At 39.7% G+C, this 24,572-nt stretch overlaps 1 protein-coding gene across 27 annotated transcripts in view; it reads right to left on the reverse strand.

The window, feature by feature from the left end:
• The window catches only part of LRRC4C (leucine rich repeat containing 4C), a 1,217,033-nt gene that overhangs the window by 62,316 nt on the left and 1,130,145 nt on the right, over window positions 1-24,572 (reverse strand). Inside the window, exon 2 of one of the 27 annotated variants that reach the window (XM_067037016.1) lies at window positions 20,966-21,083. The exons of the other annotated variants lie outside the window; for them this stretch is intronic. The gene's annotated coding sequence lies outside the window, so the exon portion shown is untranslated. The remainder of the gene's footprint in view (window positions 1-20,965; window positions 21,084-24,572) is intronic. 27 annotated transcript variants of the gene reach the window in all.

Consider the following 24,572-nt stretch of genomic DNA (forward strand, 5'->3'; position numbering starts at 1 on the left):
CAAAATTTGATACTGAAGGTTCTGGATAAGGATGGAAGGAGGGACATCAGCAGAAGCGTAAGTTCCCTGGGCATCTGAGAAAATGACAACAGCCAGGAACGTGAAATGTTCTCCTCCTCCTCACCACTTCCCCTGGCAGCTCACTGTCCTATCTCAGTCCTTTACTGTCCTCATAGAGCCCTTCTCCATCCTCCAAATGCTAAGCAGCCTCTCCTTCCTCTACTGCTCCAAAGTACCAGTTACCACATCACATCATTTATTTATCGATAGTTCTTGGGTAGCACTTCCTACAATCTGTGTTTAGCTTGTTTGTCGATTTATCTGTTGATAAGAACCTCTAGGAAGGCAGTAACCTAGTTGTTTCTTGTTCCCTCTTCCAGACTGGACCTACCCGAGGATCTCGCCCATAGTAGATGTTCCATCTGTCGAATGGATTCATGGGTGTCTGAAGAAATGAATGAATGAATAAATGAACAATCAAAGACACAAACAAGGAGCCTAGAATATCATAGGAGAGATTTGCCTTGTTTTATAACTTGGCATAATGCTATTCTTTTTTTTTCTGTTTGAGAATTCCTCTTGACTCTGCTGTCTTTAAGCTTTTATTTTTTCTCCTAGCAAGAATGCCAGGGAAAAGAATGACACAGATACACTGGATGGACGAAGAACAGGACATGACAAGGGTGTCCTTCCTTCCTTCTCCCTTCCTTCTCCCATCTCTGTCTCAGACCATATCTCCCCGAATTGGATATTGTTGAGTCTGTGAAAAACAAAGCACAAAGCTTTTTCTTACCGCCTCTAGTGCAGCCAGAGGCCTTAGAAACTGGAATGCCCCTTCCGCACCATCACACAGAGGCTGTGATGCCTGGGTCCATGAATCACCATCACCTTTAGGTTTTCCTCTTCCAAAGGCACGGACAATGCGATCTTGGCTCCGCCAGTGGCACAGCTACCTGGGCTGTCAGGCTCTGCCTAATCGCACACTAGGTCACCTCAAGTCCATGCGATGGATGCACGTCCCTGCCGTGGGAAGACAGGTTTTCTGACAGCTTGTCTCTCGGACATTTCAGCCATGAGGGGCTCAATGAGAGAAATATGCTGATGGATGGATTTAGCTGCCTCCTTTATGCAAATCCTCTCACCCCGTGCACCCTGCCACTTCATCTCTCTGTGTGGCTAGGGCCCCTGTGGCAGGAAGCATTTTGTGCAGGCTGCCCTCAGTGGCTCGTTAGTGGCAGAGCTGAGCCAGGGTGATGGTGGCAGCGATGGCTGCCTCGGACACGTTTCAGTCAAGCTGTAGCAAGCTTCTGCCAAAAGCCAGGAGCCAGCAAAGGAGCTGCGGTGACTGCCTGGGGCTCAAATCAGATCATCCCTTCCCTGTCTGGGAAAAAAAAAAACTTCCAGCCTCTCAGCCAGGGGTGGGGTGGGGGTGGGGGAAGCCTAAGGAAGCCTGAACCCTGACTTCTCACTTGGCTTTGACAGCCGGTTCTGTGTCAAATGCAAAATTACGTCTGAGCTCTTAGCTCAGAGTAGCAGGGGCAGCCTCTGCAGCAGGCGAGAACACTGCAAGGTGAAATGCCTTTCGAGAACATTCTTTTTTTCTTTTTGAGCTGCTGAATCAATGCTCTCAGCTACACGTTAGATTCCTGCATTTCTATTGGATCGGCTCTGTGTGTAAGTGTTTGGATGGACAGGCCTCTTGAGGCAAGTTCCATCTTCCAGGTTATCAGACACGGGCAGCTGTAAGGCCATCTCCCCTCCCCTCCGCTGCCCACAGAGCTGCCTCTGATCCTCTCTTCAAGCACCATAGACACTGGTGCCACCGAAAAGGAGCCTGGAGGTTAACCAGCCATCTTTGGTACGGGAGAATGTGTGTGAGGTACGGGAAACAAGAAATAAAGAGAAGTGAAAGGGCACGTTAGGTGCTTTCATCATGTCCTCAACGCCTTTGCCCTCCCTGCAGCATGCTGCCACCTCCTGGGGTGTAAAACCAGTTCCTCCATCACTTGGTTGAGTAGAAGACTCCAAATGACTTTCACAGATGAAGGAGTTTTCCAATCAGTACCCTGTAGGGAACAGATGCACCACTCCAACTCTCACTCCAGAAATCAGCCCTTAGGGGGGAAATGCATGAGGGAGAGAGGGGGGGAAAGTGTGTGCGTGGGGGGGAGGAAGGATGGAGGGAGGGAGACAGGGAGGGAGGAAGTGGGGGGGCAGCGAGGGAGGGAGAGAGGAAGTGAGGAAGTGAGGAAGAGAGACAGAAGGGAATATGTAGGATTCTTACCTTAGAAAGTGGTACTTAGGTTTAAAGAACTCTGTCCATGGTACAGTGTAAAGTAACTAATTAGATGACTCTTTTAAAGTAAAGAACACTGAATGCAAACAGAAAAACCTAGCTAGAAGCACTGAGGCCAATTTTATCATCATCGAAATAGTAAAGAACTACCACCAAGAATCAGATGGTATTGCTTCTCCAACTGAAGCTTGAGTAATTTTTTAAATGTGAAGATCTTGGGTTATAAAAAGCAAATTGAAATTCTGACTTCCTTTTAGACCTAAAACACTAAATGGTGCTTACAAAAGATTTATTTTATACCTCTCTTTATATTTCATTAACATTTCCTTAAAGATTTGACTAGAGAGAACCCATGTGAACATAATATATTTGGCATCAAGTAATGAGATTTTTAGAAAAATCAAGATGTATGTTTGTCCAAAGAGGTTCTATTTTACCAAAAATAAAAAAGAAATATAAACGATTTTTTAGCACGGGCTTAAAGATGATTTACTGTATTAAGTTTGCATCTTCTATTGAATTCTTCTACCTTCACATTTCTATTCATATATACTTTTATTGTTATCATTTTTATGGTTTCAAAAGATTTTAACACAGAAGATTTAAATCATAGCAGCATTTGCTCTGTTCAGAACTAGTGCAAAAGGCAGCAAGATTGCTTTTCCATGCCCGACAAACCAGGGAGCTACTAACCACAAATAAGGGAAAAAAAAAAAAAAAATCTACATTTGATGCCAAAGACAAATAGTGGTCCTGATTCCTGGAAAGAGGCTTCAAAGTGGACCTTGATGATGCGAAATAAAAAGGATGCAAAAATAGTTAACATGAAAGCTTTCTTTGTGCACACGTGTGCAAGTCTTTGATATTCTATTGATTCATAACTTCTCTAAGGAATACATTTCAACATTAAATTACCCCAAACAGGCGTGAAGGCTTTCTTTCAATTTCTTAAATGCTCTTGCATCAGGGAAAATGTATTATGTAATGGGACAATATGAGTGTGTGTCACCAAAGCCAGCCTGTCTGTTGCTCACTTTTGGATCTAGGCCAGGGTTACACTAATGAGCTTGGGACCTATGATCTAGGTCACCCAAAGTAACTTGATTTTGATCTCATGGTCTTATTTCTTTCCATTTTTGTTGCAATTCAGTAAAGTAAAAAAGATGTGATTTTTTTGTTCTTCCTTGCTCATTTTTCCTTTTAATAGTGTCCGGTAGGAAGGTTTTTTTTTTTTTTTTTTTTTTTTTTTTTTGCGGTATGCAGGCCTCTCACTGTTGTGGCCTCTCCTGTTGCGGAGCGCAGGCTCCGGACGCGCAGGCTCAGCAGCCATGGCTCACGGGCCCAGCCGCTCCGCGGCACGTGGCATCTTCCCGGACCGGGGCACGAACCCGTGTCCCCTGCATCGGCAGGCGGACTCTCAACTACTGCGCCACCAGGGAAGCCCTAGGAAGGTTTTTTAAAATCCATTTTTGATCATTCTTTTTCTTAAATCATGACCAATTGGTTTTAAAATCCTGGTTCTTTACCTACTAGGGTAAACAATTGCATTCTTGTATTTTTGCTTGGTGCAAATCCCCTGGGACAAAAAAAAATATACTAGACTTGCATGGGTTTTAAAGTTGGAGAGACCTGGGATCAAGCTGCTATTCAGTTTGGCAAACTGCTTATCTCAGTGGACCTCAGTTTCCTAAATTGTAAAAAAGAGGAATCATAATACCTTCTTTGAAGTTCTCTATAAAGAGACGTGAGATGGTAGAGAAACATTATAAGTGGTAGGCTTGATGTATCACATATCAGCTGCTTGACAGAAGGCGGGTTAACTAACAACCAGAAGAAAAATTGGCTACAAGTTCACATCATGACTTGAAAAAGTAGTGAGAGAAACAAAAAATGACAATTACTGTATTTAAATTTTATTGTACTTATACAAGGCTTCTGTGCGGTAATTTGAATATATGTGCCAATTTGAGAGCAGGATTATCTTTAAAGGTAGAAAGAACCCTAAGTAGGAACACTATGGAAATATTTTTGATAATAAAATGTAATCCGTGAGGATAAAATTGAGAAATTTAGGTTAACTTTTTCAACATAAATGCTATTCAAAATGTACCATGTTCTTAATATTACCATTTACAAGAAGCAGCCATTTTTCCACACGGGAGTTAACTATAGTCATCCAGTACCAAATTTCCATGATCATGCAAAGGATGACAATAAGTGACATTTCCAAAGAACAGAATGTTATAAATGACATCATCATACTCACCAACACTGAAACAAAGCTAAAGGCTCTCTTGCCTTTTCTGTTTAAGTAAAATCAGTTGCAGTTTTCAGCTGGCTACAAACCCCCAAGAGGATGATAGGAAAGATGTAATAAGAAGAACTAAAATGGGATTTTGAAAAAAAATGAGAGAATCTAGACATAAACGAGGAACTCTAGACCAAACTAGGCCTTGTTTCCAGGTCATCAAACTACAGTTTGAATCTACAACTACAGTTTCCAATCCTAGCCGATCATCAGCATTTTCTTTAAGAGGTTAAAAAAATCAAAATTTTAGGGCTTCCCTGATGGCGCAGTGGTTGAGAGTCCGCCTGCCGATGCAGGGAACGCGGGTTCGTGCCCCGGTCAGGGAGGATCCCACGTGCCGCGGAGCGGCTGGGCCCGTGAGCCGTGGCCGCTGAGCCTGCGCGTCCGGGAGCCTGTGCTCCGCAACGGGAGAGGCCACAACAGGGAGAGGCCCGCGTACCGCAAAAAAAAAAAAAAAAAAATCAAAATTTTAGGGTACTAATCTGGGGAGTGGGGCAGAGAGAATACTGCAATGATTTTTAAAAGCTCGTCCAGGAGATGTCTGCCAGACTTGGGAACCACTGGACGAAGGACAAACGATGTCCTTATGCCATTACCAATCAACTCTACCATGTGGCTCCCCTGGTGCACAGCTGCACTGCTTAATTCTAGATATGTTTTGATTAGACACAGATGCATTTAATTAGCAGGTTGTATCATCAATTAGAATGTGAACCCGAAAAGTCACCTTCTTGCTTAGGTATGCTTTGAACACAGATTTTAATATGTGAGGATTCCTGATGTAATAAAAAGGGGGGGGGAGATTCTAATGAAGTCATTAAACATGAAAACATTTCACCTGGGGTTGTAATCTAGAAAGTAAGAATTCCTGAATAAGCTAATAGTTGTAGTCCTACATCTAGCCTTAGTCAAAGAATCTGGGTATGCCACAGTATAGGACAAAGAAAGTGATGATGGTAATAGCAAAGCAACATTCCATTTTTTTTTTTTTTTTTTTTTTTTTTGTGGTACGCGGGCCTCTCACTGTTGTGGCCTCTCCCGTTGCGGAGCACAGGCTCCGGACGCGCAGGCGCAGCGGCCATGGCTCACGGGCCCAGCCGCTCCGCAGCATGTGGGATCCTCCCGGACCGGGGCACGAACCCGTGTCCCCTGCATCGGCAGGCGGACTCTCAACCACTGCGCCACCAGGGGAGCCCAACATTCCATTTTTATATCATTTTCCCCAAAGCATTTTCAAAAGACACTGTTGCCCCATTTCCATGAAGGGAAGACTTACATCAAAGGAAGCTTGTAACGTCTGCAGATTCCTGAAGTCTTTCATTCCGTCAAAATTTGTTCATTTATTTCTGATCTCGTCAGGGAAAACAACAGCTACTACTGCTGTTACTATTGAAATATTACTCATTTACTTATGTAGCTTTATGCCAAGCAGATGAACATGTCAATCAAAATATGTCACAGCCATCAACCCAATATTTAGAGTTGAGGAACAGGGGGCTCAAAGAATTGGGAGCCAGAATTATTTGAACATAGGTTAATGTGATACCAAGACCATAAACAGCACCACACACCAAACTGAGAATACAGAGACTCAAGTTTAAATGACTTCACCAAAGAATGACTTTCCTATTTCTCTTTACATTCCCCAACTGGATTCTACTATCAAAAATAGATGTTTCACCTTCTCACACCCACACTCAAAACACCCATTTACTCCACACTTTAAACCTGCAAGTCCTATAAATTCTCCTTGCCTCAATTTTTTTTTTTTTCTTTTAAAACGGGGCAACTATAAAATCCCTTGCATGACTGCAGAAATTCCCACTCCAAGCACATCATGGGCAGCACTCATTGCTCATGTGAGCTGGATGCAGCCAGAAGTCCTCCTCATCAAAGCAACGTAGATAATCATGTCTTATCCATCTGAGTTGGTATTCAGGATGAAAACTGTTCACATTCACAGTTTACATATTCCCTAAAGTTATTCTTGATTTTTGGATCTAAAATTCCATACAAGTTATATAAATCTGTGAATCACTTTATATTTAAATGTGGGTTTATGATAATACTATATGGACACTTAATGATGATTCTGAAGGGTGTTGACCATATCAGTTTGTGGAACATCCCAAGAATAATGAAATAAAGAGTCAAAAGATCTTCTTGAGTTCCAGAAGACGAGGGACATTTGATTAGCAAGTTTAAATATAATTTTTAGAACTTCTCCGAGAGACAAAGAACAAAGCTAGAATGTGGAGTCATGAAGCATGTATGAATCTGGGCAATTTGTCAAAAATCACCCTAAATGGAATTCTCAATATGCTTTAGTGAAAATCTATACAGTGTCCCATGTAAAAATGAATTTATTTTCTGGCTGCCAAAGATACTTTACCTGAACCATGGGTATCATAAAGCTTAAAGAATCTCAGAGCTTCTCAGAAAGCAGTTCCTTTTTTTTTTTTAACCTAAAAATTGTGGAATGCATTGCAAGCTAACCTGTGTCTAGCAGGAGCTTTTTACTCAATGAGGGTAAGAATTGAGCAAGCAAGTGAACGAAGGCTTTGAAAAGGAAAGCTTAGTAAAGATTTAGGACAACACTACATGGGAGAAAATGGATGAACCAAACAGCATGGAAACTTGGGACGTAAAGAAACAAAGCCCTCGGGGAACAGATATACTAATTCTACAGCATTTATGAGTCAGTTAGAAAAGCCAGTCTCAAACCAGGTGGACAGTAAAGGAAAACGACTCAGCACAGTTCTGGGTTGGGCAAAGAAATCAACAGGAAAGCCAAAAGCAAAACTTACTGTGTCAGGTAAGCTGGCCCATGACTTGATCTCCTGAGATGAACCTCTTGGTGGTCACCATAACCTATGACTTTACCTTTAAGCCTTTACTCACCTTTCGTATTTCTCCCTTACACAGTACATACACATAGACATCAATATTCACCCACGCACATATGTGCACAAGGGCTCAGAAACATAAGGCGTACAATTCTCATTGTGGGGTGGATTTCTAATGGGCATGGAGTAAATCCAAGACTTTGCTGAAGTATCCATTTAATTAATGGAGATAATGAACTTGGGCTCTGGGCAGAGTGTCTGGCATACAGTAGGTAAATTTTAACTATTACCATGTTAAAAGGGCTCGTGACTCTATATATACTAATCTAATTTCAATCCTCATGAGGGTATTGATTGTGGCAAATTGGGCTAAAGTTGTGACTCACCCAAGACGGCTAGGGAAGCCAGTGTTGTCATTAAAATCCAGAGATAGCCAGCTATGGAGCCTGTGTTTCTTCTGTTGAGTCAAACTGCATTCCAATAGCACATTAAACACTATTTAGATATTGAAAGGTTAAAAACATGCCCCACCCCCACACACACCAAAAATTTAAATAAACTAACAAACAACAAAATAGCTAACCTAATCCAGAACCAGGCAGTCTTTTACACTCCATTAGCCTCATTCAGAAACACAAACTATAGGACTGATGGAGAAGTTTATTTCTGCTTGAAAAAGTTAAGGCTGTGTACACTGAAGCTTCCTGCACTAATAATCTCTCGAGTGTAACACTCTCACTTGAGCCTCCATAAATTGTGCTCAGCTCAAGATTAGCCCCCTTCATTCGCCCACTTATCTGACCTATGGGAGTTTATAAGTAATCAGATTGGCACAAACCTATCACATCAATTCACAGGTTCACACAAAAATGTACCACATTTGCTAACAGAGATTCCACGCTGCACTCCGTGGCCACGCATTGTTAAAAGGATGATTCCATCATATCCTTCACTTGCTCAGAAATGGCCAAGGCTTCCTTGTAGCTGCTAGAGTGAGAGCCCCACAGCCTAGCCTACATTTACTACTTTCCACAGGAGAGATCTACCCTCTGATCCAAATTTTTCTCCTCGCCCATTCTTTGCACGAACCCGCTGTCTTGGCAAGTCTGGTCTGCACGTGACCCACGCTCTCCATCTTCCCTTTCTTTCCATTCAAATTCCGCTCCCTCGTTCCCCATGGAACAGGCTACAGGCTCTGGCTCGTGTCTGAGTTCCAACAATAGCAAGCATAGCAATCGTTTTGTTTCTTATAATCTGTTGCATTAGACTATGCTGAGAGAATGTTTTGTCTCCATAACAAAATGGCAAGCTCCTGGGAGACAAAGACTATTTCTGGTATTAAATGCCTTTTAGGGCCTAGAACAGTGCTTCATATCTCAACACTGAATGAATTCATCCATTCATCAAGGAAGTATTATTAAACACCTATTATATAACATAGACTATGCTCTTACCTCAAAATTCAAGAGTAAACAAGATAGACATAATCATTGTTCTTATAGAACTTTAATTAGATGGAGGCAATTACTTCATCAGCACTTTCAATAAAGTGGGATAAATGGGACAATTGGGGTAAAGTTCATGTTCTAGAGAGACAAGTGGCAGCAGTGGAAAATAAGCTAAGGGTCAGGAAGGGCTTTTTAGAAGATACCATTTACTCATTGCATGAATAACTGCATCAGGGAGAGAAGGAAGAAAAGAGGAAAGGATGAAGCAGGTATTGAAAGTGTGTAATTACACGCTCCTGCACTTTGGTTACATATACATAAATAGACAAATACAAAGACAGATACACGCATACATACCACAGACTGTTCCCTACATACGAACTGGGAGAAGAGTAAGGTCTGAATCTAACTCATAAATCTACAGCCATCTACTTTCAGCAGAGATCCACCACAACAATTCCATTACACACTTGAATTAGTGGAAATCTAAGCTCAACGATTCAATCACTTTCCTGACTCAATTAACAACTGTTTTGAGATACATAGATTCTCCACAAATATTCTTTCTTACAACATCAATGCAAATGTCCCCGATCCACATGTCAAGATGCACCCTAGCATGTAATCCATTTTTATATTTATTTATTTATCCCTTTGAGATAGTTGAAGGAAGTCCATTCTGAAGCTCAAATAAAGTTCAGTTTTAAATTCCAATTCCAGGTTGAGATTTATGCCAGCTCTTATTAAGCATATGCACCCACCTGTGTCCATAGGCCTTTCCGGTTTCTGAAATATGGAATAATTCTCCACGTATTTACATCCTTTCAGCCTGCTTATTCAGCAAGCTTTCTAAATAGATGCTGGTTTGTGCCAGGGTAATAAAGGGAGCTAAAGGGGACCTTGGAATTGGGGCACAAGGTCAGAAATAGACACTCTTATAAACTGATTATTACAAAAATACACACTGTGGATAGGACTACTGCAGAAATGTCCCCAGAAAGAGGTGAGGGAGGGTACTGTGTGGATATCCAGGAGATAATTATTCATTCAGTTGAAAGGCAAGTTCAAAGGTCCTAAGGCAGGAGCATATCTGATCTGACATGTTGGAAGAACAGCAGGGGGCAGGGCATTGAAAACTGAGGGCAAAGAAGTACTTTTGTTTGGGCTGATGGGGGAGGAGAGGTCCTACTGCACAGGGCCATTTCAAGAATGAAGTTTCACCCTGATTGAAGGGAGCCATTGGGTTTTGAGACGCAAAGTGATTCCATGCACTTTCATTTTTAAAGGATTCCCTTTTACTTCCTTAATTTAGCTTGAAGGGGTGGTTAGATTTCACCAGATACACCAGACAAGACAATACCTTACCTATGGTTAGAAATGACTGGTCATTTTACAAGGGTATTAAGTTTCTAGAGTTTAATGATACACCATCCCTTTAAGAGAGTCAAAATCTGATTTTTTTTAATCCGTTATTATTTTTGCTTCCACGGAGTTTCCCTGGTGGGAAATTTTCTTGCAGAAAGTGCAAGGAAATGCAGAACAGGAGAATCAGCCTCAGATGCCCTGCTAGATGACCCCAGGGAAGTTCTCTGGTTTAACGCTCATAGGAACCCTGCAGAGTAGGCGCTCTTTTCTTAGAAATGAGAAAGCACACTTGGAGAGAGTAACTGGCCCAAGGCCACACAGCTAGAAATGCAAGTGATAAAATTAGAACTCGGGACCAACTGATTTTCTGGACCTTGATCTTTCCATGCTGACCCCAAATTCTTTGCTTGACAATTAAAATTCTTAATATAACTTTTAAAAATAGAAATTCTAGTTTTGCAAATAGTCCTTCGTAATTTTGATAAGGATGAATTAATACCACTGGATGTTGGGTTGACCCAGTGCAGCTGGATTGCCAAATCTGCACTCCTGAGGGTCAGACCTTTTTCTTGGTTCTTCCACCAAATGATAGCCATTCCTGAAAATGTCTGGAACAAATCCTTATTTAATAAGGTGGGTAGGAGTGTAGTGTGTATATTTATGTAATGCACGAATGTGCAGGAGAGGGACGGAAGGATGGAGGAAGGGAGGGAGAGAGAGAGAGTCTTGATTTCAGCCATGGAAGGGTGTAGCCACATCACACAGAGCTGGTCCCTTCCCAAGGGCACACAAGACAGAAAGCACACCCCAGGCAGCCTGAACTTGCCAGCCCCAGCCTTGAATCTCACACTTGACAATAGGAGTTGCTTACTAGGGCAACCTCATCTTCTTTAGGGCTCAGTTAACAAATGACATATTTCAGAACATCCATCTATAGAGTTCCTGCTTCTCTCCTAATCATCTCCCATTCTTTCTCTGACTTGCTTGCTATTTTTTTTTTTTAAACTGACTTTATTTTCTTCCCCTTGAAAAAAGAAATGCATCACGCTTACTGGATACAGTAATAAAAGTAAGCGAATCTTTCCCCTTCCAAAGAAACGAAGCCTTTTACTTTTATTTTCTCAAGCAGACTAGAATAGAAAGTCTTTTTTTTCCCCCCTCTTAGCAGTGGGAGTGAATGCCTTCTATTCAACAACTCCACCCATGCACTGAGTGGCTGCCTCCTCAAAGGATTAGTGAGGTCCGCAGAGCCCCCTATGAAAAATAACTGCTTTAAGAATTCATAACTAGGAACAGAGCAAGGATTTTTAGGATAGGTATTTCTCTCCTTAGAGACCTGGAGGAGGGGGGGGAAAAAATCAAATTTAGGATGAAATACCCAGAGGGGTTAGGAGGGGTTGAAAGAGAGGAAAAAAGTTACTGAGCAGCATATGTAACTTGGATGAGGATGATAAGGAGGCCAAATTAGCAGAGAATACTGGCTAAGGACTGGGTGCTAGAACCACCAAGATCTTTGTTCAAATCCCAGTTCCTACACTTATGAGCTAGGTGATTTGGGGCCAGGTGTTTAACACCTCTCTGATGTCTCACAGAGCTCGGCCATCACAGAGTTGTTGGGCTTATTAAGGAAAACAATGTGTGGGAAATGTTTATTCAATACAGTACCTGGATAGCCTTCCTCTGAGGGTACCTGGTTGATTACAACAAAAAGGGACTCCCTAGTAGACTGGCCAGAAGGAGGCCATCCAAAAAAAGGCAGTGTTTTGAAACGAGTAACTGATGAACAACTGTGTTCCCATTCACAAATCAGCCCCAATTTATCCCCTAACCTTGAGACAATGACTCAGTCATGAAGAAAGGGTGGCAGTTGGAGGCAAAGCCAGGCAGGGAGAGGACAACCGAGTTATAATTCTCCCTCTGTGTCCAACAAATTATACTACCATGGGCAGGTCACATAACCTTTCCGGACCTCATTTCTCTTTGTGTAAATTGAGTTGGGCTAGACTAAATTCAGAGGCTCCAAATTCTAATACCCTTTATGGGCTTAATTTCGCCACTAGAGGAGGGGCCGTTTTTAACTCTGTAAGCATGAGAGCATTTGACAAATGTCTCCATTTCCTGTATGATGGTCAGTTATCAATTCCAATTATGGGACCAGAAGAGGAGCAGTCTGAAACCAGCCTTGCAGGGATCTGTGCCTGAAGGGAGGGGACAAAGCTATTAAGGGTAATGATCAAAGCCTGACCATTTAATGGGGAAGCTGTTAGGCAAATTCACTGCTATTCTCTAGGATCATTTCCCCTGGTCTAGATGCCTGCAGGGCAGGGCACAGAAGAGGGCTCAGCTACTTCTCCCAAGAAGATAAATGAGTCTTGAATGATTCCCACTTGCAATATTAATTACGAAATTGTCCATTTACTTTTTCATCCTTCTTTGCAAATCATTCGAAAAATAATATCATTTAAACACCAATTCACTCGCTGTGTCCAAGTGAACTCCCCATGGAAATCCTAGCCACTGTAATATTTGAAAATGCGTCTCTGAATTAGCAAGCCTTGCACAAACTCTATTGGCAATTCCAATCATCCCTCTTTCATTGGGTATTGTTATTTGTGGTTTCCCCTTAAAGGATCGGAGTTTGCTAGCCTTCATTCCCATTCAGTCTGAAAAGATAAGAATATGCTGTGAGCTTAGCAGCAGCAACTCCGTTAATATCAATTACAGCTAATATCAATATACAGTTAAAGAACCACATGGCATAATAAAAACAAAAGCTCCAAATGATATCTGAAAAGCCTTTTAAGAGCAGAATAAATGCTCTAGTGATACTTTCCTCTTATCATCAAGACTCTTTTAAACAAGAGGGTACAGGCTGTGTTGGTATTGACATTTCAGGTGTAAAAAAAAGTTGAGGGGGGATGTAATAGATTTAATTAGCTCCATAATTCCTGGGTTTTCCTAACCAAACAATGCTGTTTGTTACTAAAAGTAAAAGGTAGTAATTTTTTATTAGAGGCTCCACCAAATGTTTCTACCTAATGTTGACAGAAATGACTACAAAGAGATGAAATTTTAAATCTCTGGATTCTACAAATAGAAAATGAGAATAATTGGGACTCCCGGAGGAAAGCCACATAGATGCCTCAATGAAGGAGAAAGAACGATTATGAAACAGCATCTCACTTGGGAATGGGAATGCTGATGCTAGATTTTAGACCAACGTTCCATCACTAAACACAGGGGTAATTCATCCAAACTGGGTGGAGGTGCTGACTGGATGCCATTTATAGCTAAACGAGTGAAATTCCCCGCAGAAACCCCCCTTCCTGCTCTTTATCACTAAACTGAAGACACAGGGAATTTCAGATTGGTAAAATATTTTTATAGTGATACATTCTAATCACACATTCCACACTGGATTTCCAGCTATAACACCTGACTATGTGTTTAACCAAGACCACCTTAGCCTTTCCTCAGCTTGGCTAATGTTTAGACGGGCTTCTTCCTGACTCTAGGACCCTTAGGGACTCTCTTCTTACAGCATTTATTTTCAAAAACTCATAATTTTAAGTCTCTTCTCTGCCCCTTGGAATATAAATATTTTTTAAAGCCTCTGGCCAATTTTTACCACACAGAAATGTATTTCTCAAGGGCCTGGGAACCATCTCTTTGAAATGTAATCAACAAAGGAGATAGTACCTCAATCTTCTAATTGCAGTGGAAGAGTAGACACCTCACTCTGGACAGGCACCTTGCTCCAAGTTGCAAAATAACCTCCTGTCATAAAGCTATAAGAACCTTGTTTCTCTTTTGCCAGTTAGAAAACACCGGTGGTCTATGACTTTAACATCCTCCAGTTCTTTGTTATTAGCTCGCATCAGCCCTTAAAAGAATCCTACCTCTGGTAGTGTATGTATGTCCATGCCGCCACTATTGATGAGCTCGGTGCTTTGTGACCACCTAGAGGTGTGGGATAGGGAGGGTGGGAGGGAGGGAGACGCAAGAGGGAAGAGATATGGGGATATATGTATATGTATAGCTGATTCACTTTATTATAAAGCAGAAACTAACACACCATTGTAAAGCAATTATACTCCAATAAAGATGTAAAAAAAAAAAATCCTACCTCTTCTTCTTCAGCGAGTTGAATTTAGACTTGATTGTGGCCTCTGTCCCTTATTGCAGTAGCCTTAAATAAAGTCTTCCTTGCCTGTTTAACTTTGGCCAGTGCAATTTTTGCTTTGACATATTTATCCTGCCCGTACCAGAAGCTTTCTGATGATGAGCAAGGGGTCCCAACACCTCCCTGGGCAGCCATTTCTTCTTTGATCATCCCTGACATTAGACAATTCTCCCTTACATTATTCATTATTACATTATAAATTCTACGCACCAAAGCTGGTTCTGACATTGGGATCCCTGTGGAATAAGCCTAATATTGTACACATCCTTTAGAGATCTAAGGAAAATGTCTATTTTCCAGGTCCAGCCTTCCTAGCACCTTCACAGAAGGCTCTGAGACTTAGGGCTTGAGTTTGGCTTTGGAAAAGGACTTACCCAGGGGAATGTCTGAGAATACAGTGCCTCCAAGTCCAGAAGAGGCAACTGCAGGGGTTTTGTTTCACCTCGGAAAAATAAAAAGTTATGGTGTGATATTTCAAGACATGATCCACAGATCAGGAGTCATCAGCATGAATTCAGGTTTCAGTAAACCTTTCTTAACCTCCAAAATGAAAGCAATCTAGCTGAGGTTTGAGTAGCCCAGGGTAAGTATACCAACACTGCTTGGTGCTTTAGTCTCTTAAAACCATCAAAGAAAGGTACTACACATTCAATTTGGAAGGTGAGAAAGATAAGAACTGATAAATTCTTTCCTAGACTACGTGAAAAATCTATACAGTCCATAAAATCTATTGTTCTTTTATTCTATTTTTCCCCTGCAGACTTTATCATATATACTTATATATTTACCTTCCCTCCTTAGCTACTGGAAGGTTCCACACTTTAAGGTCTAGGCAATTCCCAATTCTGGACGTTTTCCTACATTCTCACTTCTATCAACATTTATTCATCTAAACAGAGAGAGACAAATATCATATGAAATCAATATGTGGAATCTAAAAAAATGATACAAATGAACTTACAAAACAGAAATAGACTCACAGATATAGAAAGCAAATGTATGGTTACCAAAGGGGAAATGCAGGGGGAGGGCGAAATTAGGAGTTTGGGATTAACAGATACACACTACTATATATAAAATAGATAAACAACAAGGACGTACTGAATAGCACAGGGAACTATATTCAAATCTTGTAATAGCTTATAATGGAAAATAATCTGAAAAAGTTATAATGTATAACTGAATCACTTTTCTGTACACCTGAAACATCGTAAATCAACTGTACATCAAGAAAAAGAAAAGAAATACGGGATAAAAATTTTATTCAAAAAAAAAGTGTATTAATCTAATGTCCCATTATGTCAGGCACGGTTTAAAATTAAGAGGCAACCAATCAAACAAGTAGTCAGTCAAGTTTACTGTTTGAATTAACCAGTGTCTCCATCCAAGAAAATACCGTAAGTTACAAGTGTGTTAATAGTTGACCTTGAGGGTCACTCTGAGGGAGAGATGAAACAACAGGATCTTTATGTGACTTTTCCTTTCGGAAAGATTTTGTATCCACAATTCCTACTTCTCCCACAGTCCCCTTCTGTTCAAAAGTATCTTTTAATTTTCATAATCTGTACAGTATTTTTTGTCTGTCTTATGGAATCTGCTTTCAAATTAATTTTATTGTATTATGTAGTGATGGTAGCTTCTCTTAGGCTTACAACTCCTCAAGGACAAAGCTATTTATCTTTATATAGCCCATAATAACCAACATAGCACCTGCCACAGAGTGTATGCCAATAAATATCTTTAAAAGTACAAAAACCAAGAAAATTAATTAAGGAAATCATCCCAGCAGTCATGTAAGACAGAGAAAGGAGTTATTATTTGTTGCCATTTTTCAGTCATTCCTCAGTGCTCAATGTGGGAGAACACCCTTCCTGAGTAGTGCATGTACAATCTATTAGGATGACTTTAGGTATGCAATTACACCTAGAGTTCCAGAGTCCCTGTCTGTTGGAGGTGTGTGTCAATTCCAGTTATTTAGAGGGACAGACTAGAGGAAGCCTAAATCATGCTACTGTTAAGTTTTAACATGTGTGTGCACATGGATGGTTGTGTGTGTGTAGGGGGGAGGACCAGACTTGCATGTCACTAACTCTCATTCTGTTCTGAACACACAGAAACCATATAAGTATTACATTTGGCTCTAGAAAGAATGATTTCTCCATTATAGGCAACCAATAAGATGTATAAATCTGGGGCAAAGTGGACACTGCCCACATTTACTAATAAACAAACAAACAAACAAAACCTAGACAGATCCTTCTCTTGCAAGAAACAGGGATGGCAGCCATCTATATTAGACAACTCTATCTCTCAGGCCCCAAATCTTTTCAGCTCCAGAAAGAAAGCCCATGTTCATGAACTCATCACCCAAGCCTTGATCAATCACAGTTTATTGTATAAAATTATTGGTGTGGCTGAAATGGCTTATTTTCCCTTTGATGTTCTCACCAACGGATTCATTTGGAGGTAGAAATGAGAAGTTTGAATAAGGGAACAGAAACACAGAGTTGCTTTCTAGACTGTGGGAAATTGAGAATCTGGCACAATGGTGCATATAGCTGGACACCATGGCTTTCCAGGATAAGAGAGTCAAGGGATTTGTGAGAGCTACTTTTCTGATATTTAAAACATCCTCATTTCCTAAAAAAGAACTTTAATTAATCCATTAGTCATACCAGATAGCAACAAGGCCTGACTTTATCAGCAAAGTTTATAGTCACGGATTCATCCAAGCTCCTGGTGATCTGAGGTAATTCATGACTCATTGAGTATTTCTACGTCCTTCATTCACACTCAGATGAGGAGCAAGAACCATAGGTGGAAAAAAAAAAGACTTAGACTTAAATTAAACTTTAAAGGTGGTATCTCATCCAGTCCCATAGCACCCTCTACCTATGGCAGTCAGAGGCACTGAGGCTCTTTGGAGCCCTCCCAGTAAAAAGGAATTGACCTTGCAGGAAGGCCCATGCCACTGTTACCTGGCTCTCCATGTCTGACAATGTTATTGGGACATGGGGAATCCTCTCTTACAGTTCAACATCAATGCATGCTCTGCCCTCAGAAGCCTCCTAGAGCATGTCTGATCTCTCCCCTATATTTTGTTAAAAGAACTTTTCAGAAAAAATAAAATCATGACTCTCATGTACATATAAAAAGGTACACACGTTAAAGAATTAATTTTGCTTAAATATTATGGGGGAACCAAGAAGATGTTATGTGAGTTCAAAGTCAAGCTCAAAATACTACAAAATTATACAGAGTAAAGGAATGTTGAGCTAAATTGCAAATGAAGACACGCTGATTTTTCCACTGGGAGAGGGAAGTCAATTCTACCGGACAAGACAGAATCTGCATAATCATCAGCTCCTTACAATTTATAGAGATGCAAAATAGCTCACAACAATGAATAGGGCTAGAATCAAACAGCCAGATGGGTGTGTATTAGATCATGAATAGTTTTCCACTGAAGTACTATTTTTTAAATATGGAAATTGTCCTAATACTTATTATGCAATTCTAAATTGCAAAAAAAATGCCCTGAAAGCTATTTTGTATATGTTCGGCACTTATATATACCTCTTGGGGTGAATATCTATTTATTTACTTCAGAAATATTAATATTTTTATTACAAGTATTTTCCCAGATTCCTCTGGAGGTGTTACATTATATATACTATATTCACATATTAGATTCTTAAAATAAGAAATCTTCTGAATTTTTAAACCCCTTTAGATTCCTAGTGATGGTGTGTTGGAGCCAGCTTATGCCTTAGCCAATAATATGCATTTCTTCCCAACTTCGCATTCAGTGAATTCAATTTGGTAGCTTGAAATTAGCCAGGGTTGGAGTATTTATACAAGAAAATAGATAAATGCTACAAATCAGGGATCTCGTGTGTGTGTGTGTGTGTGTGTGTGTGTGTGTTCTGAGAGCTGGTTGTTAAATATTTACCAGCACACCACTGCCCACAAGGGCTTCAGATAGGGGATTATGTGCCTGCATCCCAACAACTTGAACAGGCTGAGAATGAATAAACTATATTCCCTGACCTTGAAGAGTTCACATTCTAGTGAAGAGCTTGTGGTCTAGTAGATAAATTTACATATTTGTAAATGTAAGGTTGCTCTATGGTTCATGCTTCCCTCAAAGTGGCTGTTTTACAACAGACTTGTGCCTACTGTCCATCATGAAACAGATGAAATCTAAGTCAACTCAATTCAAGAAATATGTAGGAATATGAGGCCACTAGATATTTCGAAGGATGTACATAGTAGGTCATGTAAGAGATCTAACTGGAATGTAAAAGTATACATATTTTACTTAGTAATAACTTGTGATAAAGGCTGAGAGCTCCCCCTCAAATAATGATTTTTGGAGAGAAAAGATTACATAATTAAAACACAACTTATGAATTTTCTATTTACCCCACACTGAACATTAACATTAGCCTTGTTTTTAATGGGGTATTTTTTTCATATAACAAAACATATTTCCAGACACTGATTATGTGTCCGGAACTTTGGTAGGTATCAGAGTTTCAACAATAAATAAGTGTTGCATTCTGTCCCTAAGGAACTTTTATTCTAGTGGAAAAGGATAATATAAGCTTATAATCATGATAATACACTATGATGCCTGATATAAGTACTGGGTTGAATACAAAGAGAAGCAATGAGCTCTGTGAAAAAGAGTTGGGGAAATCCTTTCAAAGAGCTGGCAATACCATGAAGGAAGAATAAGACTTGGTCAGAGAAAGGAGGAAGGGCACACTTGTCAGAGGGAGCAATATATACAAAGTTCTACACACACTTACACAAGATAGAATTCTTTAGGAAAAGATATAAGATGGGTTCAAGAACGGGATGGTGGTAGAGATTTCTGTATGTCTTCAAGAGAGAAGACAAATGAACTTATTGTTAAGCTATAGTATTAAAGGCTTATTTTGTATATAAAGATTCTATTAAGCAGAAAAGAACAGGAAAAAATAAAATATCCTGGATATACAGTTACAAAGTTTATGGTTTATAAGCTTTCTGAGCTGATATGGGGTCTCTAGAGAGTAAGCACCTTGAGGAGAGAGAACATTCCATATTATTCATACTTTAACTTCTGGACTTAATTGAAGAATCTCACCCCTGCAGGCAATCATTAAATAACTGGTGAACTGGATAAGGGAAAAATCAACATGAGAACACAGAAATGGTCATTTCATTTTCTATTTTGCTTTGGCTGCTGTATGCTATCTGTACTCTTCAAAGTGCTAGAATTATCTCTCCTCTTGGTCTATGAGGCTCTGATCTCTCTTCTTCTTGAACTCATCTCCTACAAGTCTCCATTTCCAGACTTGAAGTCCAGCTGCCTTGCCTTCCTTGCTCTTCCTGAGCACAGCAGTGATAAGCCCCTTCAAGATCCTTCCCCTGAGAGCATTTGTATTTCTATTCTCCCTGCTGGAATGGCTACCATGATCACCCTCTCAAAAATAGCATTCTTCATCTTCTAACACTCTTTAGTTCCTTACTATGCTTTATTTATCACATCTTGACATTACATTACAGATTTGTTTTTTTATCATTTCCCCTTCATACATATGCCTCCTATTGGCTGATACTGCGTGTTGCTCTCTCTTTTATTCCCAGCACCTAAATCAGTGCCTGGAACATAGAAGGTGCATAGCAAATTTTTGTTAAGTAGGATGAATAAAATAATAAATTGCCCTCTTTGACAGTGTTTTTATTGGAAGTTTCCTCAAATTTTTTTAAAGCTAATGCTTTATATTAATATACTTTAATAAAATAAAAACAAAGAGAAAAACTCACTATTTAATTATAAAGAGACTTTAAAGGATATGAAAAATGCTTCATAGGAAGTAAATATATTTAAAACAATTAGGTACTAAGGAAAATCAACAAACAACCAAGAGAGAAAATAAAGGGTGAATTTTAAATGTGCTAGCTGCCCACCCAAAGGCCGTTTTCCTTTTCTTCCTTAAAATCTTAGTTTTAGTTTGGGGCCTACATTGAGCTCCAAATACAAGACTGCACTTCCCAGAATCTTCTCTATCTAGGTATAGTTAATCATATAAGTTCTGACTAAATGAGATATACACCAAAGTTTCCTATAGGAATTCCAAGAATTATGCTTTAAAGGAGTAAATTCAGATTAGAAATTATCTCATAATGTTCTTTCTCCATTTTTCCTTTCTGCTTCCTGGAATGTGAACATAATGGCTGGAGCTTTAGCAACCACTGAGGACCATGCTTTGACCTTGGGTTGAAAGACTTGTGCTAGAATGTTGAATCAGAGACAGAGAAGAAGCCTGAATCCTTTATGATTTTGTATAGTCCTCATACCAACTCTGCACTATTTTCAGACTTTTCCAGGAAACAGAATAACCTTTATCTGCTGATGCCACTGTAGTTTTTAGTTTTCCATAATATGCATGAAGTAAAGTTCATATTTCATGTGAATATCTTAAAATATCCTTAAAGTCATGTTTATTGGCCTGATAGTGCACTTACCAGATTGGGCAGTAAATGTGGAAAACAGGCTTACCAGACTCAGGAGTGAGTCTGAGTGATTAAAGAAGTACTGTTGTGGCATCATCGTTCTTACTGCAATTGTTGATATATTCACCACCTGTTTAGGTAAGGACATCTGTCAATTTTCATGACTTCACTAAGTCCTGCATAAATATTAACTAAGCACAATAGCTCTGAAAAACAAACTGAATGCTTGTTATTGTGGATTTAAGGGCAAAGCACTCAGCATAATTACATGCTCAGTTTGGAAACTTCTTGTAGTTTGTAAAAACACACAATTTTTATAGGGCCTAAGCAAGATAAACATAAGGAAAATAAAAGAACTGTAAGCGCATTAAAAAAATTTCTGAAGCTACTAGGAAGCTAAATATTTTGGAATTACAAATGATTTGTTATATCTATTCCAGTATGTACAAAGAGGTAGATGAGGATTTGCTCCTAGTGAAAAGGTAATAATAATAGCCAATACTTCTAACAATCGCCACTATGTATGGCATTCTATTAAGTTCTTCAATGTATTAAATGTAAATTACATGTAAGCCCTTTACAAATAATAAATGATGAGTAAACATCACAGCAGCCCTATGAGTAGGTACCATCATTATCCTGGTTTTTCTGATGAGGAAATGGAGGTGCAGAGATGTTACATAACTTACTCAAGGTCCCACATCTAGTAAACAATGGAACCAGGATTGGGATCCAAGCAAGGAAGCCCCAGATTCTGTGTGCTTAGCCATCGTGCTATATTACCACTGTAAGATGACTGTAAAGAAACCACAACTTGGGGAGCAATCACTGAGAAATTCTAGTGATGTGACTGAGCTGGAAAAACCGCCAACTAAAGGGAACTAGGCCCACACCATAGAGATTGAGATTTAAATTTAGAGGTTTAGGCTACACCTCTTGGAACCAGGATGCCAGCAACACCTGGAAGTGTTTTCCTGCCCTGCTCTCTTGATAAAAGCTGAATGTCCCACAACACTTAAAAGCTAAACTCAACTTAGACCAACCATTCTCAACCCATTTCTCAAAATAGCAGTGGACTCATATTTTGAGGAGTGTCTCAGGTAATTTGTTATGATATGTGTCAGAGTAGCAAAGTTTGGAAATAATGTCTTCATTCTTACAGAGGATATTCAAGGTTGTGCCTGGTAATTGTTTTTCCCACTCACTTGCATTTTGATGTTCTTCTTTGAGTAAGAACAAAAGGAGTGGTATTTTGGTTAATGTGATGAAACTGGGCATCACCAACACCCATGTGGATATGTTATGTGAGCATCACCTATGGACAAAATGTTGGAAGAACTGATATAATAGAAAGAACACTGGACTGGAGTCAAGACGCCAGGAATCTTGGCTCTGTTATTTAATAGCTGAATGACATTAAGTAGATTCCCTCCAACTATAATGACCTCCCTTTGCTGGTAGGCAAATCAAAACCGTATTAGTTGGGACACCTTGATCCCCAAGATCTGCTTCCTCTCATTAAATCATGATGTTCTGATATATAATGGCCCCACTCAGAAATCTGTGAGCAAAGGCAGATTTCATCCCATGTGACGGAGTGAGGTTGAAGCATTAAATAAATTAAGAATGAATTTCTTTCTTTTCTACCAATTGTTGCATTGATTAAGAATATAATACATGCCAAGTTTTCTGCACTATGTTTTACATACTCAGTAATCTTTACTACAACCTATGTGGTAGATAATATAAGCTAAAAAAAAGGGGGGGGGAGCTCAGAGAAAATTTTAAGTACTTGTTCAGGCTCAAACTGCTATAAAATGGTAAAAAGATAAATTTAAGCTCACAGCTCATTAGTTGGAATAAAGGGTATTTAAACTCAGACCTAACTCCATGTTGTGGACTGAACTGTGTCCACTCCCACAAAAAAATTGATATGTTGAAGCCCTAACTCCCAATATGACTGTATTTGAATATAGGGCCTTTATGGAAGTAATTAAGGTTAAATGAGGTCATAACGGTGGGGCCCTGATCCTATAGGAACAGTGCCCTTATAAGAACAGAAATATACACTCTCTCCCTCTAGGGTGAGGACACATGCAAGAAGATGGCCATCTGCAAGCCAGGAAGGGAGTGCCCACCAAAATCCAACATGCTCGTACCCTGATCTCAAACTTCCATCCTCCACAACTGTCAGAAAATAAATTTCTGTTGTTTAAGCCACCTGGTCCATGGTATTTTGCTAGGGAAGCCCAAGAAGACTAATATACACCAAAAGTTTTCTTTGCTGTTTTTATTAAGCCATGCATAGTCAGTGTGCTCAAAAAGGCCTGAAAAATAAGTGGAGGAATATTTGAAGAGTTGCTGAGCTCACATTTTATATTAGATGTTGTTATTGGTGCTTCCTGGAGTTGTGCGGGCACAACCTGCATGGCTTTACCCCATGGCCCTTGGTACTATCTGCATAATTAACATTAACTAATAAAGTAAACATGCCACTGGGTGCCAAATGCTTGAACTGTCACCCTCCAGGACTACTATAATTCATGCTATTTATATTTGTTCTTCTATTGTTTCTATTCTATGTCCACTACCAGTGTCTCCATGTTGAGAACAATTTTTAAAAATGCTGTAACAATCCATTTCCAACTAATACTCTTCACATTATCCCCATGATATGAGTATTATCTCCACTTTACAGATGGGAAAGGTGGAGTTGAGAGAGCTGCCAAGAGTTAGTGATCAGTGGCAAAGTCAAAGCACAAAGTCAGGTCCCTATTCAGTGTTTCCCAAATTATAACCTCTAAACTTGCCTGTATAACCAACTTTCTTACTAAGCACTTTCACATCCACTATTTTATCATGTTTTAAATATATTTCCCAGAAGCCTAATACATTTCAGGATGGCAGGAATTATTTCCAGTCCATGCAATGGACTCTCAAAACATACCTCATCAAAAACAAAAAAGAAAATACATACCCAGCCAAACTAAATTCAGCCCTTGGGGGTGCCACAGATTAGCTGCATCAACTGCTGTCCAGATAGCTCTTGGAGCTACAACAGTTGTTGAACAGCTTCAGGAAAATTCATTACATCGATTAGTCTAATTAACTCAGAAACCATCATACAAAAACAGGCAGGAAACCCCTGCTGGGTCCAAGAACTAAATAATAGACACACCCTTGGGGTCCATGGACATTTCCCCATGTAGTGAAAACACTAAATCTGGAAAAAGACCAAGCTCAGGTCTGGCTCAAGAAAAACATAAATAAATAAAACAAAAGAATTAAGAACTGCTAGGAAGTCAAAAAGCCTAAGGGGATAGCTCAAAGGACAGTCATTCTTTGCCAAGCCCAAAGGCCAAAGAACTATAAAATTTGCAGAGCACTCAGGAAAACTGAGAGGGAAAAGGTCTCTGAGTTGAGAAGCATGGCTTTCTTTGTTCAAAGCTGGTAATGGAATTAATCTGTTTTTGTGAACAAATGGACCAAATAAGAAAAATAAGAAGGGAAATTCCCTTTGTTAAAAGTTACTATTCTTATTAGAACTAATAAATGAATTCAGCAAGGTAGCAGTATACAACATCAATATACAGAAATATGTTGCATTTCTTTACACTAA

The sequence above is a fragment of the Kogia breviceps genome, chromosome 7 (assembly GCF_026419965.1).
Source record: "Kogia breviceps isolate mKogBre1 chromosome 7, mKogBre1 haplotype 1, whole genome shotgun sequence".
Classification (NCBI taxonomy): Eukaryota; Metazoa; Chordata; class Mammalia; order Artiodactyla; family Physeteridae; genus Kogia; species Kogia breviceps.